Genomic DNA, 15856 nt, shown 5'->3' with positions numbered 1-15856 from the left:
ACAGAAGGCATTGAGGCAGTTAACTCAAAGGGAGAATGTTTTACAATATTTGTTTTGCCTCAAACATTCTGGTATAGTTTTCATATGTCTGTTTTATTTTGAGAAAAATGTAAATTTTAATGGCCCAAGTCTAACATTCATGATGGCCCATTCCTCTACCAGATTGATTAGCTACCGTGGAAGGTTTTCTCAGGAAAATTGTTTTCTCAAGACGCTTTCATTTAGCGTCCCTAAAGCTACACCCTTTAAAGCTCCTAATTTGCATGGTAATAAGTTGTGGAGAAGAAGAAGAAGAAGAAATACCATGTTATGTGGTGTTTTTTTTCTCCCTCTGTGCACAGCAGCACAATCGCAAAAAACTAATTGAATAAGCTCATTATGTTGGCTGTTAGTTAGCAGCAGAAATTCTGTTCATTTTTCATATTGCAATAGTCAACGGCATACCTAGGAGGCAACATGTCCCAGATCAATGTCCCATCAGACTATGGCAGGGTGTTTTCTCCTTAAGTGAAGTGACAATATAGTAGTCTAGCACTAATCTTGTACACACACTCTTACCCATTAGGTGAATGACGACTCAGAAATTTATTCAGTAATATGGCTTTTATTTCTGGAAGCTGGGAGACCTTGACACTGACAAACAAGGAGCTTTGAGGGTGTCAGGTCTGGCAAGGCAGACCATTTAAGATATCCCCAACATTTTCTATTGCCTTAATGATCTAGGTACGAGTCAATTCATGTGACCATGCTGGGCAGAGTGAACATGCAAAGGCAAAAAATTGCATATGCTTGGCTGGGTTGCACTGAGAAACTGCAAACTACTTTGTCCAGAGCAGCACTAGAGCACTCCCATGGGCTTCAATACCTGGGGATATTTCATTCTGAGGATAACCTATTGCATTTCTCTATTAACAGCTCGAGTGCCTACAAAATACACTGCACACATGTTGATTGATCCTCACTTATTTCAAGATGAAGGGCTGCAGCCTTGGAACTAGGAGGGGAAAAGGAGAGGATGATAGATGCTGGGGGTCGAGAAACTGGGAAGATAATATAATTCCCAAATGAATTATCCTGTCCCAGAAAAGTGAAAAAAATAAATTTCTAGGAAAGTCAGCCCCACTTTTCAGAAGAAGCTATGTGTCTCAAGTCAAGTTTGTTGCTTAGCTACATCTTCCCAAAAGACTCTTGTGAGTATAGTAAAGATGAAACAAATGTGTTAAAAATAGAACACCAAGAAACATTTATTTTCAGATAGAGGGTTAACAGTAAATGGAACAGGCCGGAGAAACAGCTAAGATGATTCAAAGCAGATGGACAACATTTTTTTTTTGGGGGGGGCACTTTAGTGGGTTTTTTTAAAAAATGAAAACATCATTAATCGCCTCATTTAGCATGCATGTATTTTGCACTATACTACAATACTTTTCAGAATTTGGAAGATGTAAGAAGACTGTATGGAAATCCCTTGCAGACGATCACAATGACTTGAGACAAACACTCAGATTGGGTATCCACAGCAGTGACCAGAGGAGGAATGACCACTGGGAGAAGTGCAGAGAGAGAAACACACCATGTTGCCCCTGAGGCAGCACAACCAGCCACCTTCATCTGCCCCATATGCAACAAAACATGTCTCTTCCATATCAATCTCTACAGCCACAGCAGGTGCTGTAACTCTCCAACAGTTTGACTTCACCCCCCCCCCCAAAGAACACTCTAACATTGTCTCCTGAAACAGACAGGTGCCAACAAGAAAATGTGCACAAAAATGTCCATAGAGTAACAAAAAACTATTTTCCAATTATAAAACTAGAAATAAAGTGGTGGTGGGAAAAGGGAGTTCCTGCATGGAACACTTTCCTGATTTATTTTTAGTGCAATGCCTTCTTGCTTCTTTGTGTTAGGACAGTTGATCTTCCAGATCCCTCCCCCAACTGGAGATAGTCACTGTAAGTGAGAGCAAGACACAGCATTAGTATCGTACAGGACTCTTGGGCAACTGTTGGGGCCTAAGCACTCCAGCCAGAGCACACCACTGATGCCTGGCTGGGTCTCCCTTTAACTCATGGCCCAGTTGAATGAGCAGTAGGCAGCTGGGTGTGGCAGCCACTATTTACATTTTTGCAGAGCTCGGAAGAGCAGAGATTTATACATTTGTAAATTTTGCTTTCTCTACACTTCTCATTTCCCCATTATTAAGTTCGGTTTGCTCTCAACGCAATGTATATATTACCCTTGGGGTCCCTTCCAGCTCTGCAATTCTATGGTGCTATGAAATATATGTTTTGCAAAAGAACAACTCCACATGAAAAGTTGGATGCATTTTCCTATAATATATGTATTTTTGTACAACATAAGTACACTTTTTGTCTGGAACAAGCATTTTTTGCAAGCAGGTTCCCCTTAACAGAAGTAATTTGTGTACATTATTTTCACCTATATGCACATTTCTAGATGCATTCTTTGGTTGGAGAACTGCATATAAAAATTCAGGAAAGAGCAGATTTCAAATGAGAAATGAATTATGCATTGTCAATTACAAATTAATTATAGTGTCAATTACTTACAGGTGGGTGACTCCAAATTCTAATATGAGAGAGATTCTCCCATGCAACATTTCTGGGAGAACTTTGTGTACAACTCACATTAGTAACTGAGCTCAACAAACTTGAATTGGATATCGGATGATAGCCCATTGGAATGCTTGACACCGATAGCCCCAGAATTACGCCTCTCAGTACTTGGGCTCCACAAAGCAGGATCTACATCTGTTTCCATTGGTTTTTGATAAGGACAGGAATGTCCCAGCCCCTTGATAACTATGCAGCAAGCAGCACCAGTTCTTCCTAGCACAAGGACAGCCAATGTGGGGCCTTCTAGATGTTGCTAGACTACAACTTCTATCATCTCTGGTCATTGGCCATGCTGGCTGGGGCTGATGGGAATTTGAGTCCAGCAGCATCCAAAATGCACCATGTTGCTTAACGCCTGCTGGAACAAATCAATTTGCTGGCCATCACTGCAGTGGTCCCCTTAGGGTTTGGGGGCTCTGCCACAATACCTTCACAGAATGTTCCCAGCATTTTATGAGGCATTTTTGAGGGAGGAAAATCTCATCTAAAAACTCAAGAATTTTCTGTCATACAGAGCTAAGCTTTCTCAGTGTTTAATATTGATTCTAAACTCTAACCCAGTTTATCTTTCTCACCTTGGCTAGCAACACATTGCTACTCATTATTTTCACTTGAAATAAAGCCAGTCCAGGACAGATGCTTGGCATTGAGTCTGCACTCTGCTGTCCATGGAAATCACAAATTCTATTAAACTGGGAACAGGCCACAAGTGAGATTAGATATCATCTATTCACTTGGCTTCCTCCGTTATTTATAACTCTGCAGAGAATGAGCTACTGTACTTGCTTGCTGACAGTAGGACTCTTATTTAAACTGGGGACCCTGAAATGGCATGAAAGCTTACTCATCATGTCTTTTTTAACTGCAGTTACTATTGATAGGATCTTTTCTCATACACTTTTATTTCCACCCTGTGCCACAACCATTTCTGATTTTCTGGGGTTTGCTTGTATTGCCTGCTTTTTTCTATCAAGAGATATAACAATTCCTTGGTTAGAATTCAGTGGGAAGATCTTCTCATATCCAGTCATTTTTTATTGTCCTGAGACTGTTGGATGTGCATTCCCAAATAGTCTTTGTGACCTTCTTCTGAAGTGAGAAATATTCCTTTTTCATTTCCAGTGCTGATGGATTCAGTGGGCCAGTCAGCTTCAGATGTATGCATTAAAAAATTTGTTTTGACACCCCCATTAATTAACATTTTAAATATTACCCAACTATGATTTTTCAATTGTACATTTCCCCCAACTCCCTCATGTGCCTTCTGCCAATAATAAATCCTCCTCCTATACAACTATAAAGTTTTGATATATGAAGCTGAAAATCCAAAGAAGGGGATTTTCTCTTTTTTTGGAAGGCCCGAGATTCTAGATTTCTAAAAGAAAAATGCCTTGCTAACTTAGGATAAATACATGATATTTTATGTATCATAAACACTAAGCATTATAGGGCTGAGCCTAAGGAGGGGGAGGGGGAGTTGGGGGCTTTTTTTGTATGCAAAGGTTTTGAGCAACATCTAAATCAGGGATAGGCAACCTAAGGTCCGGGGGCCAGATGTGGCCCAATCGCCTTCTCAATCCAGCGGACAGTCTGGGAATCAGCATGTTTTTATATGAGTAGAATGTATCCTTTTATTTAAAATGCATCTCTGGGTTATTTGTGGGACCTGCCTGGTGTTTTTACATGAGTAGAATGTGTGCTTTTATTTCAAATGCATCTCTGGGTTATTGGTGGGGCATAGGAATTCGTTCATATTTTTATTTCAAAATATAGTCCGGCCCCCCACATGGTCTGAGGGATGGTGGACCGGCCCCCTGCTGAAAAAGTTTGCTGACCCCTGATCTGAATGCACTCATTGCCCAGCAGATTTTCAGTCATTGTTTAGAAAGAGAACAAACCTTAGTTGTATATTTAGGAAATATTGCTCAGCAGCACACAGCTCAATCTTAATAGCCCTATTCAGACACTGAAAAAAATCCATTGTAAATCAGGGGATGGGTCTGTTTGTTGCTCTGTTGTCAGCTGCAAATAGCTATACACTCTGCACCCAGAAATGCACACCCTCAGTAACTAGCAGTAACTAGAATTTAAATCCTAACTAAACATTGTGCAAGGCCTCTGATCCAGGCTGGATCATCCCTGGATCATCCCAGGTCAGACTGGAACTGCTTCGAAGTTATTGATCAGGCCCTAAACTGGAGCAATGAGACCATGCACAGCCCTGCTATCTATCTCTAGAACAAAATCCCTCACTTGAGGCATACTGTTGCAGGCTGGATTTTGAAGCATCCAGGATTCTGGTGGAGTAGAATAAAAAGGGCAAGTGTAGCTATCTCTCATGTATCCCCATTGATTGGGCATTTTGTTCTCAAGGGTTAGATGTTTAGGGGGTACAGAGGGATTTTAGGAAGGTATGATTGTGAGCCTTTTCAAATGTACCACCCACAGCACCCTGATATTTGAGCCTATAAATATAGGCCAATTCGCGTGTAATTATAAAACGCTGGGGAAGAGTTGTATTCAATAATACAACTCAGCCTATAATAAACTCCATGGGAGGTAACAATTCTTGTTCAAAACTCATTTAAGACAGAGGTGACTGTATACTCCTTTTGGTACTACTATGACTGCTTTAGAATTAGCTGCTGAATTCCCCTCACTCAAGTTTTCTAGCATGAAATTCAGAGACAATTAATATATCCCTCTTCACCCTGTTCTAAGAGAAAAATCCAAAGCACTGTGGCAAAACTCCAGCTACTTCCTTGAAGCTTTCAACTTGCTGAATATCAGCAGCATTAGCTTGCAATTATCCTATGTGACAAGACTACAAATTCTTGCTTTCTACTTTCAGACCAACCTGATTGCAATTTCCTCCCGTACTTTTCCTAGAACCACTTATAGTTCTCCTAATGGAAAAACAGAATGGCATACAGATATGGTCATGGAAAGCTTAGCCTCTAGTTACTGCTGGTGCCAGTAAGTACTCTTGTGGTTATAATAAAGCTATTTAAAGCCTGACTATACATTACATATAAATGTGTGTAACAAAAGACCCCCTGGCCCTTCTGAACTTTCCCCTGTTAGCGCCAGCTAATCTGCCTTGTACTTCTAGCTGAGAGGGTGAGAGTGAGCAAGCAATGACAAGCAGAAGGAAAAGGAGAAGCAGTTGTCATGTGCTTGATCTCATCCCTTGTTCTTCTGGGTAGCTGTGAGCAATGGATCAAATGTAGAGATGGTGCCAAGCTTCATAATTGTCTGTGGTGAAGTAGGAGATGAGGGCCACATCCACATCATACATTTAAAGTAGTATCATAACAACTTTAAAAGTCATGGTTTTCCCCAAAGCAAACAGAGGTGCCAGTTTGCCCCCACTATTGAGGGGGCCAACATCACACGATGTGCTGACATCACGTACAACATCGTATGGTGTACTGATGTGGTGCACACACTGATATCACTCAATACTGAGGTGATCCAGCACCCACCTTAAGAACTTGCAGAGCACCTGCTGTGACCTATTTTTTGTTCAGGGTGCTGAGAGTTGTTAGGAGACACCTTCCCTCTATTCATTCCCAGAGTTACAGTTCCCAGAATTCCCTGGGAAGATGAATTGGCCAGATTGACTTAGTCAAGCCCAGGTAGGATGCAAGCAGTTGATCCACAAACCCACGGATGAGAAGTAGGGGGAATTTTGCCCGCTAATTGCATTAATTCCAATCATACCACAGTGGCTTAAATCAATATAACCATGTTATAGTAATGGGCTAAAACCCACAATCCATTATAAGTTCAAGCACATTTCATTGTATGGCAATCCTTTATACTTCTCTGTGATAATATATTGTAGACAGAAGTTTCTATCTCCTGGGAAGTGTAGGATGGAGTCTAAGTGAAGAGAGGGAAGTATTCCAAGATTTTAATGTCTCCTAAGAATAGGCGATAAAAGCATAATTCACTGAGCTCTTATTTTAGTCAAATAGGAAACCTAACACTTTGAAGACGAGACAGCAACATGAACTTTGATGGGCACAATGTTCTACTTAGTAATGGCTCTAAGAATCACTGCCCAGACATCCCTTTTGGACATTGCCTCCTAGTCCCAGACATGGAAAGCAGCTTGCATTATTTGTCCTGCCTGCTTCTTTACTCAGCTTTTTTGTGTGTGATGTTTTAGTTGCCCAGATAAACATATTGACGAGTGTGGATGTTTTGAATGTTATCTCTGATTGGCTTTTCAGCAGAGCTCCAGTTTTCTAAATGTGTAACTGTTTTGGAATACAGAATAAAGGTGCTGAAGATGCTGAACTCCTTTGTCAGCCCCATCACTGCTTCAGAAGTTGTACAGTAGTAGCGGTTGATGTGACTGTGCTGCTATCCTACCTTCCAAACTCACAATGAAGTTGCATGCTGGTTCCACCTAGGCTAAGAGCTAAACTTCTCACCTGACAACATTGTAAGGAGACACTTCAGTCTATCTGAGGACCAGGATTTGTGTTTGGAATGGCCTCTGTGGCCTTATTTGCATGTAACCTCCAGCAGGAAGGTTGGCGCCTCTATGATTGGTCTGTACATGAAGGTCAGGAGGTCAGAAAGTGCGGTAATTCAGAAAGGGAAAGAACTTGCCTGAGAATCCTGGAGAGTCACTTCTGACAGTTGCTAAAGTTACTGAGCAGGGTTTGAAACTCCAATAGTAATGGGCGCGTTCTGAGATAGAGAATGTTATTATTGCAAGCATTTTTCTGAACTCTTGTCACAGCACCCTGCACTGAAGATTTCCATTCAAATTGCCACGGTTGGCACTGGGGGCATAGCAGGAGAAATTCCTCCCCGCCAACCCTACGTGAAGGCGATCGCTGAAGCAGGACCTCATAGACAGCTGGCTTTGCAGATCGGGCTGCTTCCTGCCAGCCTGGTCTGTAAGGAGAGGGTGGGGTGGGGGATGGATGAGCTATGAGGCTGCAACTCCCCTCCCCCGACCCCAAGCCGCTGTGGATGCTGCCGAGGTGCTGTTTGGAGCTGTTGCTCAGACTCCCATCGGCGCTGCAAATACGGAGCTGCTTGTAGCTCCAAACAATCCTGTGAACCTAAACAATACTCTCACTCCACGAGGCAGCAGCAGGAGTGATCCTGCTGCCTCCCCCTCCTCCCCCCTCCCTCTACATGGCCGGGCAGAGAAGCTGTTTAAGAAGTTGGAGCAGTAGAATGAGCAGCTCTGCATTTGCAGCCTTGAGCATCCCTCTGTCCCCCGCCGCTGCCAGGAGCATCCCTAGATGTGCCTCTTTTGGTGCTGCTTGAGCCGGGGGATCTGCCGCGCACTGCAGCACAAATGTGATTAGAAATTGTGTTTCAGCGCCCCACAACCCAGGTTCCAGGCTCTATGTAGCTCCTTGCTTTTCTTTCCTGGTTTTGAACAGTGCTACTGATCTAGATGGTCTGGCTCAGTATAAGGCAGGCTCCCATATTCCTATGATTGCATACTTCCATACCATGTTGGTGAACCTCAAAATCAGGAGAAGATAAAGAGTTTGATAGATGAAATATCACAGTTCACACAGCTTCAAGTCAGCAGTACTATTGCAAGATGAAGCGTTTTCACTATACTTTTATGTCACTGTACTGAGCCAGTGGTGGAATAGGCTCGTCATCCATTTTTAGTGGCACAGTCACTTCGGGAGAACCAGGAGAGGAGTGGAATTGAGTGACTGGAGACTAACTGAAGCTAAAGGGTGCAAATTGAATTAAAAGCCTCTTCTGCTGGTCAAATGGATTAGCTCTGTTTTCTCAGCTTCCTTTGAAGTTTGATCATTTTTGTTCTGCTTTATATTCAAATAGCCATTTTGAAATCGGGTCCCCAAAGTAATTTGTGTTTAGCCTGGTATAGATAATACTTTGTCAGCGATTTTTATCAAAGCATCATCAGTGCATTGAGCTTTAACTTCTTTGTTCTTCCAGCATTTTGCCAAATCCCTCTTTGCTGCAGCTAAGTTTGATTAACTCTAATAGCCAAGTTATGCCTCTTCTTATATCCTGCACCCCTGCTTAAGATCAAATCTGATAATAAATATCCATTTACTCACCCCCACTGTTTATGAGTTGTTCACTGATAGCGTGTCCTCAATACTAAATTATTTCGAGGTTCCGGCATCACCACCTACCACAATTCTGTGGAGGGCCTGCCACTTTTGGGATTTTGAGAGTCCTATCATTGCCAACATGCCCCTCCCTGCCTTTTCTATAGAGTTTGTATCTAGAGATAACCAGAGGTGTCCCACCAGTCACACGGGGTAAGGCAGCTGCCTCAAGCAGCACCCAAGAGAAGCGGCACTGAGTAGGACAAGGAAGCCACTGACCCACTGGTTCTTTCCATGCTTTCCTTCAAAACCAGGCACTGAATCTCACCCATCGTGGCTCAGATACTTCTGTCATTAGAAGATAAACACCTATACAGAACATCTCCTGAGAGGCATCTGATCCACGTATTTTCTTCTGTCAAGAGTTGGATGCCTCAGTTGGGAGAGCATGAGACTCTTAATCTCAGGGCCATGGGTTCAAGTTCCACATTGGGCAAAAGATTCCTGCATTGTGGGGGATTGGACTAGATGGCGTTCAGGATTCCCTTCCAACTTCTACAATTCTATGATTCTATGTTTCTGTCAGGTCTCCCTGCATTTTCATTGACTCATTCTTCCTTGCCCTTGACCCTTTGGGGTGATTCATTGTGAACCAGAAGCTGTTCAGCTCCTGTCAACTTTTTCCCAAGGCTAAGTTTCAAAGCTGCTCTGCCGCAGCCTCATTGCTATTTAAAACTAAACAGAACTACAAAATGGCACAGCAGGCGTGACCAGGTGAGCAGATGGCTGTCAGTCTTAAACATCAGTATGGTGTCATGAGGAACTGAGCAGCTGATCAGACTTTGGTACTAGTTATCATAAGCAGGAAGAAAGAAACTGATTTGCTTTTGCACACAAGAAACAGCAAAGGAAACTCACAGACGAAAAGAACTACCAGAGTCCAGGCAACATGTATGTTCGCTTGCTTTTACAGACTCATTGCCTTTGCTTGCCATTATCACTGTGATTGAAGGCTTCTGTGTGGGATGATGTAGACTAAGACTGCTGGAGGCTTTCATGGAAACACTGCTAAAATGTGTATTTGTGTCTTTTTAATACAGATTGGACAACCAGTATATTTTCAATCTGTCAGTTTGACTGCTCTCTTCCTTCCATCTTTCCTGTAACCTTTTAATGACCTGTACATGTTCTTCCAGGTACCTAATTCAAACAAATGAGTTATGGATTAAACACGAGTGGCAAAGTGAAATTTCATTCAGAGCTGATTATTTGACTCTCTTTTTATTTTTACAGGTAAAATTCTGGGGTTTATTTGTTTCATTTTCCATTCTACTCTGCACTATTGGTAGGAATGCCTGCTTATTGGCCCCTGTCATCTCCACCAACATCATCAGTATCATGACTATTATTATTATTATTATTATTAGTTTCCATACTGCCTTTCCCATGGGAGTCTAGGATGATGAACAACACAGGAAAAACAATCCATACAATAAAAGTATCTAAAAATACATTTATAAATACACACACACACACACACACACACACACACACACACACACAATATTATATACTGAAATTTCAGTTGACATTCATGCCTCAAAAGCCTGGATGAACAGATTTGTCTTCAGTTTCTGTCTAAATGTCATCCACATGGGAGATAGATGCAACTCCCTGGGGAGAGAGTTCCACAACTCATAAATTCTCTCTTTTTGTTCTAGACATGCTAAACAGAGACCAGGTCCTTGTGACCCTCCAAAAATTGTTGGACTCATCAGCTACACCCAGCATGGCCAATGGTTAGAGATGAGGGGATGTCAAGGATGATGGGAGTTGTTGTCCAACAACATCTCTAGAGGGCCACAGCTCCCACACACGAGGAAGTAACATAATACAAGACATTAGAAAAAGGAAACTAACAGAACTGCTCAAGGCTCTGATAAAATTATCTGACTTAATGTTGCTGTCAGAATTAGCCTTGGGTCATTGTAGTCTGAGAAAGATTTATTAGACTGTGTTAAATCACCACACAAGGCCACCATTAGTGGAGACACAGTAAAGCAGTACCTTCACATTTCCACAACCATAGGTCCTCTAGAAGGCTATAATTCAAATGTGATTATACTTTGGCTGAAGAAAAAGCAATGGAATCCTCAAACTGGTACTAAATCAAAAGAACAGGGATGCTTTAAAATTTATTCTTTAAAAAAAGAAAAAAATCAATTACAATATATTGCCTAAACTTTTTTTTTTAATGTTGGCGTTAACATATTACTTAGTAGTCCATTTTCAATATATTACAGCTATTTGATGGGATGCAATGCTTAAAAGGGTACTTTGCATCTCAAAGTTTGAGTGCCAGGCCTAATATGGGGTCTAATTAGCTGAAAGGAGTGAAGCATACTTTTAACTCTAGAAATTTAAACACATGTATTCTAAAGAGAAACAATTCAGATTACTGCATCTGTGGTAGCAGCCTGGAAGTTTTATGAGCTCTGTGTGAGGTCAGTGAGAAAGGGGTCTGAATAATGTAGAGTACAAACTGCTGCAGGAGCTATCCCAGGGCTCATTCCTGTGTCTTGCACATGCAGGTTATACAAGCAAAAGAGTCTTCTGATTGAGAAATGCTCACTCCTACACATGGATGACGTAAAAATTAAATTTGTATGCACATTTAAGGGCACATACCTAATTTGCCATTTCTGAACACAGCCACATTTTGAAATTTGCATTTCTTTGAATTTTGCAACACAATTCTCCAACCAAGTAATGTGTACAAAAATGCAAATAATAAGGTAACGTGTGCATAAAAGTGAGAACACTACTAAAAACTGTATTAGAGGAAGTGGCTTTGCAAAAATATGTATATTAGACAAGACTGCACTGTGTACATGAGGAGAAGTTTGCCTAAAATGCTGATGATGAGGACATAAAAAATAATAATGCAAACTGATGTGAAATCTGGATAACTGAACTTAAGGGCAGAAAAATGAAAAAGTTAGAGAAAGCAAAGTTGACAGATTTGCTCACCATTCCACATGTACATGCAAATATACAGGTGTGTAAACTGTCCTGCATATATCAGATTTTTCATTCTGTGTTTCCCCCCCCTCCCTCTGAGAGGTAGAAGAAAGTATGGAAGGGAACCGTACAGCTATAAGACAGATGGAGTAATAAAACATAATTATTGACATTGTTGTTCTCTGTGTGAGCAGATATGTATTCTAGTCATAATATGAATAATTTATTCTTCTATTTGAATTTCTGATGAACAAAAGCTGAACACTGCCTTCCAAACAAATGCTTTATTCAGCTGCAATCCTTCCTCGCTTACTGCCTCTGCAACATACAAACAAATTTAACTTCTTGTTTGGTACTGGAAATAATTGGTAAAAGTGGTTTTAAGTCAACACATGCCATTTTTCTTTACATTTCCTCCTTTTGTTAAAGTCAGTATGTGAACTACCGGAGGTGTAGTTATAATGTATAATGGAATCTGATGGACTGCAGTTTCCAAAGCGGACTCTTGCTCTGATCTGGCTGGTGCAGATCAGGTGAGTCTGCTTTGGAGTCAGAGTTCATAAGAATCCACTCCACATCCCACCACTCTGTTACACAGTTTTCCCACACTAATAGCAGGACATGGCCCAGAGCACTATGGAAGGTGAAATCCTTGCAGGGGCTCTTTCTATTTTGTCATTTGGGCTGTGTGATGGGAGGGAAGAGGTGGAGGAAGCCCCCCCTGCCCTTTCTGGTTGTGTAATTGTCACACCTGTAAAACATGTTCAGAGCACATTCCCTCTCCTCAAGTAATCCAGGGAACTGCAGTTTGTTAAGAATTATCAGAACTGTAGTTTTGTGAAGGGTAAACTAGAGTTCCCAGGACTCTTTTGAGGGGAAAGGGATATGCTTTGAATATGTTTTAAAGGCATGGTGTGTACCCAGCCTCTGTTGTTCCTCCTGCTGGTGCAACCGCACCAAAAGAAGGGAGGAGATGGTTAGGGTTAAGAGGTTGGTTAAGAGGTGAAGGCAACAGAGATAGAGCAGTGCACAAGCCTTCCAAGATTTTCAGGTTCGTCCCAGGCATGTTTCCATGATTTCTACCCATGAGGGATGGGATGGTGATGGAAAAATCTTAAGCCAATCTTTGGAAGATGCAGTCATCTCTAGTTCTTATGCAGCACAAGTGATAATGGATAGTTAATGGGAGTTAATGGGGATAATGGGCACTGCAGTGCAGCAATGGCAAGAGGGCAACAGGTTTCCCACCGTTGGCATCAGTGGATGATGAAATCATGGCATTGAACTTGATAAAGTAATGTTTGTAGGCTGCATCAAAATGGACTAATAAAAGGCCTAGTAGCTTCAAGGGAACATTTGCATGTCACTTATTAGTCAGATCTCTATAAATTAAAACCCATTATGCTTAATGTTATTCTGCAATCACTCTGGAAACTACTAATCTTGACCTCTTTTCATTTCAGCTGCCGTTTGGCTATTTCTAGGTCATGCTGCCCCAGGGATCTTAAGAAGAACCAAAGTCAAAGCAAAGCTGTCAGACACAAATGAACAATTGCTGGCAAGATAGGACAATCCATGTTCCATGAAACGAGAGATGAATGAACAACCAACAAGAATAAATAATCTATAGGAGACAATGTAATCCAGAGATAAGTGAGATACCAAGTTGATTTAGAGGGGGCAATTCTCATTTTAAATCCACGAGATCTTGCTTCTGAAAATCAAGCAGTTAATAAAATTGTATGTTGCTAAGAAGAAATAGTGAGAATAGCAAAGGTGGTGGGAAATCAAATACACTTCTGCCGTAAACTGGTAAATTGAATTGTGACTAGAATTGTGCCATCCTAACATGGCGCAAATGTACACTCAAAAGAGCAGCATTGAAACACTATTAACAATATGGTCTGTGTAAATAAAACAAGCTTTGAGAGCTGATGTTGCTTGAGCCAAATCCTGATGGGCGCAGTCATCCCACTCACCCTTCCTTAGTTGCCAATCCTAGAGACAAAAGAGGGCATGGACGAGCAGTATATGTGACAATAGCAGCTGACCATTGTGCAATTGATACAGAATGAGGTTCTGCCCCTCACTTGATTCTCAAGGTGGATCTGCTTCAAAATTAGTTTTTGACCCGGAAGGTCGAGCTTTCAAACTCTAAACAGGAATTAAAATGTGAAGAGAAATTCACTGTAATCTAATTCCAGGTGTCCACCAACAACAGTTACCTGAGCAACCCGAGTTAAGTTGGCATAAGATGCAACCAACTATGCCTGCTTGATTGACAGGAGAAGAATTCACTTCTTATTGCTGCTTAAAATAATGAACTGTCATGCTTCAGGATTCTGACTGAATAGTTTTTGTTGTGGACAACATTTTTTGTTGCAATGAAAGGTAGCTAAACTCAGATGTCCATGTAATGATTAAAAACATCCCTGTCTACATCAAATGAGTCCTAGAAATCACTTGGTATCTCTGTCTCTCTCTCTCAACCAACCAACAGTTTGCACTGATAGATATCTAATCTGCAGCTGATGAACAAAGAGGCAGGTGTCAACTTACATAATTAATTTATTTGAGGTAGCCACCATGTAGAGTTGATCCAAACCCCCAGTACCACCTAATTTAGAGTCCTGTATGAGAATGTGTCACTTGGTCCCAGGGGAAGATTTGTAGTCTGTGGACAGCCCTTTGGGGGCCCCTATTCGTTCAACTAAAGGGACGCGGGTGGTGCTATGGGTTAAACCACAGAGCCTAGGACTTGACGATCAGAAGGTCGGTGGTTCAAATCCCTGCGACGGGGTGAGCTCCCGTTGCTCGATCCCTGCTCCTGCCAACCTAGCAGTTCGAAAGCACATCAAAGTGCAAGTAGGTACTGCTCCGGCGGGAAGGTAAACGGCGTTTCCGTGTGCTGCTCTGATTCACCAGAAGCAGCTTAGTCATGCTGGCCACATGACCCAGAAGCTGTACACCAGCTCCCTCGGCCAATAAAGCGAGATGAGCGCCGCAACCCCAGAGTCGGCCACGACTGGACCTAATGGTCAGGGGTCCCTTTACCTTTACCGTTACTCATTCAACTAAATAAACATGAATATATCCAAAGATATGATAGAGCTGCCTGCTCCCTAAACACTGCTTAATGGTGTCCCATTTTGAGCAACGATTACAGCATTCTCTTCAGCACCAGACATTTCTATGACCATTTTGGTCGAAGGATCACAGCTCAGTGGTAGAGCATCTGCCTTGCATGCCAAGGGTCCCAGGGCGGGGAAAGACTTCCTGTCTGAAACCCTGGGGAGATGCTGCCAGTCAGTGTGGACAGTACTAAGCTAGATAGAGCAACAGTCTGACTCAGTATAAGGCAGCTTCTTTTGCGCCATGCCAAGAGATTGTGCATGCAATAAATTCCTCAACATTGAGAAGAAAATATCCATAATCAAAGAGTTGTATCCTACCTTTCTGCTTCGTTAAAAAAGGATCCCTAGTGAATTACAAGCAATGTTTCAGACACAACCTAATAAAACTCTCAGAAATCACTGTAATGAAATGAAAAGGAAAAGCTGTTACCCACAGATATAGTAAACATGCTATGAACAAGCCATTTCACTGCTGCGTCAAGAACTCTGTATGTGCCCTGGAGCCTCTGCTTGCACATTGGCTGGTACTTTATCAAAGTGAAATGATTCCAGCCTGCCTGTAAGTTGGAGCAACATTATTGCATACTAAACGTTTCTAGTCAATCATTCAAATTAGCTTGAACCTAAATGTTAGCTAGAAAATGAATATTAAGTGTTCAGTTAATATGACCATGGGAACAGAAGCATCATAAAGATGAGGAAAATTGGTGCCTCACAATTTTAAAATGTGTTTGATTAAACAAATTAATTTTGTAGAGTGCTTTGAAAATGAACAGTGTGGTGTAATTGCTTAGCACTATGATAATGAGGTTTGCTAACTTATCGACAGCTCCGTTTATTATATAGCATAAAAGGCTTACAATACAGTAATGTGCTGATAATGCTCAATATCAAATAGTACTGAACTTTTCCTTCTTCTTTTCTCCATTCCCCCTCACCAAAAATGCCATGCAGACCCAGTCAAATCAGATGGTTTTCTTGATCAGCCTGGTTA

General features: G+C 41.6%; 1 long non-coding RNA gene across 1 annotated transcript; it reads left to right on the top strand.

The window, feature by feature from the left end:
* The first annotated feature begins 7348 nt into the window (after positions 1-7348).
* On the top strand, positions 7349-14190 carry LOC310713705. The gene is made up of 2 exons (XR_014529413.1): positions 7349-7482; positions 13192-14190. It is a non-coding gene; the product is annotated as an uncharacterized lncRNA (long non-coding RNA).
* The last annotated feature ends 1666 nt before the right edge of the window (positions 14191-15856 follow it).

This window comes from Podarcis liolepis, assembly GCF_965112155.1.
Source record: "Podarcis liolepis genome assembly, chromosome: 8".
NCBI classification, from domain to species: Eukaryota; Metazoa; Chordata; class Lepidosauria; order Squamata; family Lacertidae; genus Podarcis; species Podarcis liolepis.
This window is presented reverse-complemented; position numbering and strand designations above follow the sequence as displayed.